The sequence below is a fragment of the Bactrocera latifrons genome, unplaced genomic scaffold (genome assembly GCF_001853355.1).
Source record: "Bactrocera latifrons isolate USDA-ARS-PBARC rearing strain unplaced genomic scaffold, ASM185335v1 scaffold_101, whole genome shotgun sequence".
Lineage (NCBI taxonomy): Eukaryota > Metazoa > Arthropoda > Insecta > Diptera > Tephritidae > Bactrocera > Bactrocera latifrons.
In genome coordinates this window covers 1,068,381-1,073,354 of record NW_017534420.1, presented here as the reverse complement: position 1 = coordinate 1,073,354, position 4,974 = coordinate 1,068,381, and positions in this window count along the sequence as shown.

The window sequence follows — 4,974 nt, the reverse complement described above, 5'->3', positions numbered from 1 at the left end:
TTTGTAGCGTATGATTCTTCTGTTTTATTGAGAGTTCTGGAAATGAAGGCAACAGGTTTTTTATCCTGTGAAAGGACTGCACCGATGGCATAATTTGAAGCATSGGTAGTCAAATGGAATTCCTTACTGAAGTCAGGGTATGAGAGTACAAYATCATCGGACATAAGGGATTTTTTAATTTTGTTAAAGGCATCTTTTGCTTCATCATCCAATTCAATGTTTATTTTAGTGGATCACTCTGCCCCTTTTAAGAGTAACATTAAAGGTTTGGCCAACTTGGCGTAATCCTTTATAAAGCGGCAGTAATAGCCGGAAAGACCTAAAAATGAGCGGAGTTGCTTGATGGTTTCCAGGTTTTTTTGTTATTCCCTTTGATGAGATAATAAAACCTAAGAATTCGACTGAGTCCCTAAAAAAATGGCATTTGTTCAAGTGTATCTTCATGTTGGCTTCTTCAAACGTTTTAAAGATTTGTTGCAGATGGAGGGCGTGCTCCTGTTCGGAGTTGGTGAATACGACTATGTCGTCAATATACACGTAGCATATCTTGCCAATATGATGACGAAGGATGTCATCTAGAGCGCGTTGGAATATTTAAGGGGCATTTTTGAGTCCGAATGGTAATCTCGTAAATTCGTATTTACCATTATTTTTTTTTTTGAGAAGGCGGTCTTCTCGGTATCGGATTCCTTGAGTAAGTTGGGAAAGTATTTATCGTGTCCAAGTTGAGACAGTTTTCGCTAATTTGGGGTATTGGGTAGCGATCTGCTACAGTAATTGCGTTAAGCTTGCGGTAATCGATTACGATTCTATTTATTTATTGCCTTGGGAGTCGGGTTTTTTTTCTACAACCCAAACGGATGAGTTATACGGTGATCTTGATGGCCGAATAATACCATCATCTAACGTTTTCTTAATTTGGGATTCTACTTCGCTTTTTAACGCCATGGGATAGGGATAATATCTTGTATATACTGGGGTGTCCTTATTTGTTCTAATTTCGCCTATGACTTTTGTAGTATAAGTGAGTCTATCGTTAGGTTCTGCAAAGAGTTGTGAAAATTTTTTCACTAAGTTATTGATTTTGGTCTGTTGATTTGTTGTCATGTGATCCTTTTCAATATTAATTGCGTTTACTGACTTTGATACAAGTTGATTGATCTTTACTGTAGTATTAACTTTTATTACCATGAAATTTCCTTTGACATGAATAACAGCTTCGAGATCTTTAAGACTAATATTTCCAAGGGTATCGCAATGATGGAAGAAGGTAAAATTTCAATTTGGTGTCTGCGTTAAAAAGATTTATAAAAGTGTGTTCCTTTATTTCAATGTCTCCTGCTATTGATTTGGCGAAGAAATTTGTTTCATTTTTAATAGGATTGTGCACGATAGAAGGTTGTATGTAATTTTTCGTGATCCAGTATCTATTAGAAATTTCACTATATTTCCACTCTTCAACGTGCATTGGAAGCAAGGCAGCGAAGAGTGATTCATTCTAAAAAAATGTAAATCTGTAGTGTCAATATAGTTGTCGTCCTGTCTTTCCTCATCATAATAGTCAACGTAATGATCTGTGTGTTGGTCAGTTGGCGTCTGAGGATATTCCTCTTGATTTGGGCTTTGCACGGGGTCTGAATTTATGTGGTAATTCCGCTGGATTTTGTTTGGTACTGGCGGGTTACCAGTCGGAGGTCTTTTGTTGGTCGGGTCAACGGGACGTGGTCTATTCATGCAATTGATATTTCCTGTACGCTGCGATGGATCGACATCCAGCGGTTCTGGTCGCGGTAAGGGTTTTTGTAAAGGTCGCGGTGATGGATTATTCGGTTGTTGCGTATATGGGGTTAGCTGTTGCTGGTATTGATACTTCGGTTGTGGCGTTCTAAAGGTCATGGTTGGATTCAACCTTTGCTGGGGAATGTATGCCAATTCTGGGATTCGAATTCGCTGCTAACCTTTCTGGGGGGAAGGGCTGGACGAATGTCCATGCTTGGGTATTGCGTAGAATGAACGGTAGTTCTGATTCTCTAGTTTTAAACACAAATGGAGAGCCTGGGGGAGATCCGATGGCTCCTTTATGCCAAGTAGTCTGGGTAAGTCTCCCCTTAACCCACGAATGAAGGTATCAAGGTCTTTATCCCTATATGTGCGCGTTAACAAATGTACGGCTTCGGCGCCGGCTTCCATGCATCCTAATTTGTTAAGGATCAGAGAAAGGTGAGAGTACACTCGCTGGAAGAATTCCTGGATTGTGAGGTTACCCTGCAAATCGCGCTTATCTGCGTAGTGAAGCGTTAGACATCTGGCGATGGCCTTCCAGTCGAGCGGAGTATTGTACGACTCCAAAGCAATGTCGGCATTGCCTACAACCTTATTGCGAATGACACTGAGGATCCCATAATATTTGGGGGAGGATCCGATCTACGCTCTTCTTCCTGGAGTTGAACTCCCCTGGGTTTCCCGAGAATTCTCGGAGACATCCACTACGTCCGGTATCTTGTCTAATTCGCTAACATTATTTGCGAAGTTTGAGTCAATTGAAATATCAGAAAAGTCTGAGAAATTCGCATTTGGATTGAGGGCGGCTTGAAGTAAGTTTCGCCCTTCTTGTTTAAAAATATTATTTACAACCCCTGTTATTATATTCGTCAGTTGGTCCATGTTAAATTTGTTCGAGGTGGTAGGAGCTGGTTGATGAGGGAGTGTGCTGAGCACGGGTGGTCGGACGAGGCTTGAAGGATTAGCCATATTTCTTAAATATGTTTAAAATTTTGGCTTGATTTTGACTGATCTTATGAATCTAATTTGTTTTAGTTTTATTTATTTTAGTTTCTCCTTCTAGGAAGGAGGGCTTTTCTACCTTGGAGGGTCCCGTAGGATTCGCACGATTAAGCAAATATTATATTTGATGTGTATTAAGTTATCGGCTGTACGAGCCCTTATTTATGAATAGGATTATTATTGTTTTTATTACTCCTTCTGGGAAGGAGGGCTTTTCTATTCTGGAGGGTCCCTGGTGTTGGGAATCGCAGAATTAAGCTCTACTATATGGTTTGGTTTTAGTAAGTTATTGGCTGTACAAGCCTTTGTTTAGATATATACGTATTTATGTATATTAAAACTAGGATGTCTAAAATTAATAACTTGTATATTTTTAAGTTTAAGTTCTCTTTTTTTTCAAAACTGACCTTGGAAATTTTATACGCAATTAAACGTTCTTTTCCAATTTTTAATTTTTTTAAATTAATTTTCTTTCTTTAAATTTCACTTGTTACTTTCGTTTTACAATTCCAATTCAAATAATTTTTGGGATAGTTTCACTAAAAATATTTTTTCTTCCACTTTCAACTTGTTAATTTTTATTTAATTTCACTTTTTTAACTCATTTTCAATATAAATTTTTTTTTTTTTTAATTCACTTATCTTTATTATAATAGATGACTAACATTAGAATTCTTAAAATAATGGTGCGGCGGCTGACAACTAGCATCTCCTGTTTGTTTCCTACTGAGGGGCCCTTTCCTGCACACTTTTTTGTCCTGAGATGGTGATTTTGGTCACCGGGTTCTGGGGCCTAGTGCTGATGTTCCTTCGTCCTGGCGTTTGTTGCGACGTTATGGACCTGAAATCCGTGGTAAGCCGGTCTCCTTGTAGACTTTTACTTTTAAGTCCTTCTTGGTTCACGGTGAGGACTTTACCGTGTCCTTTTTCCTACACTTCACTCAAGATTCACTACAACTAGGGGGCGCCACTTAACGATTTTCCTACTGATTGAAAGGAAAAAAAATCGTTTTTTGGTCAGCACGACCTTCTCGTTATAACTTTATTTTTAAAACTGATTTTTACAATGTTCTTAATCTAAAAGCTTAACTAAATGCACCGGGCAAAACATAATTAAATTCCACGAATTCGCTAATTTAGGTGGTTTTGATTCTATCAAATTTAACAATTGCAATTAAAATAATCAATAAAATAATTACAGATACTATTATATATATGTGGGAAGCGATGACAGTACCACACAGGAATAAAGGGATGTTCAACTTATTCGAGTGTGAGAGCGCCTCAAAATAAGAGTTTTTTATAACATTTTCCATTACGGCCAGATCGAACAAAATAAGAATTTTTGGGCATTTTAAATTAAAACACCCAACATTTAGTACGAACTCTCACTGGAAGGAGTTAAACATCTTTTTATCTCTGGTACCACACTTAGTGGACACACTTACTAATGCAACACTGACCTATGACAACACGCAATACTGACTATAGAGACGATCAATCTTACAAAAAGGAATTAAGCCAGTGGTCGGCATTTCATAGCAAAATTTTGCAAACTAACTTCATGTGAGGAACACAATGATCGAGATTGCAGCAATACGACAGGGAACTGAAAATGGCGTTGTTAATCCTACTACATAAACGTTTGTGAGAGGGCAGCAACATAACAATGGCCGGCATGTACACAAAACAACGCAGTTGTCCATTTTGCATGTTCACAATTTCGTTGTGGTCATACTAATACCTTGCACTTCAATGAAATTTTAATATTTTGTTCAAATTGATATTTTTAAGCAAAAAATAAGTAAATAGGTAAATTTATTTGTTTTAAATTATCAATTGTTATTATAAATGATGTAACMGAGCTATTTTATGCTTTTATTTGTAAAATAACGTCAGTTTTGTTAGAGCTTTGAGTAATTTTGCATTTTAGATATTAGTGGCATCACCACTCTACCTCATCTCTCTATCTTCCATTCTACTGTCAGCTCTAATGTCGTCCCACTGTCATTGGCAATTATAGGATCAAATTGAAGTTAGCGAGAACGACAACTGTCGGCCTGCAGTCGTGTAGTCGTGCAGCTGTCAAAATAGGTCCGTCCATAAGAACGTGTGTATTTTAATATTTGACAGATGTCGTTTGCAGTCTGTCGCGAGCATTGTATGTTTAACTATTCTCTCACTGGAAGT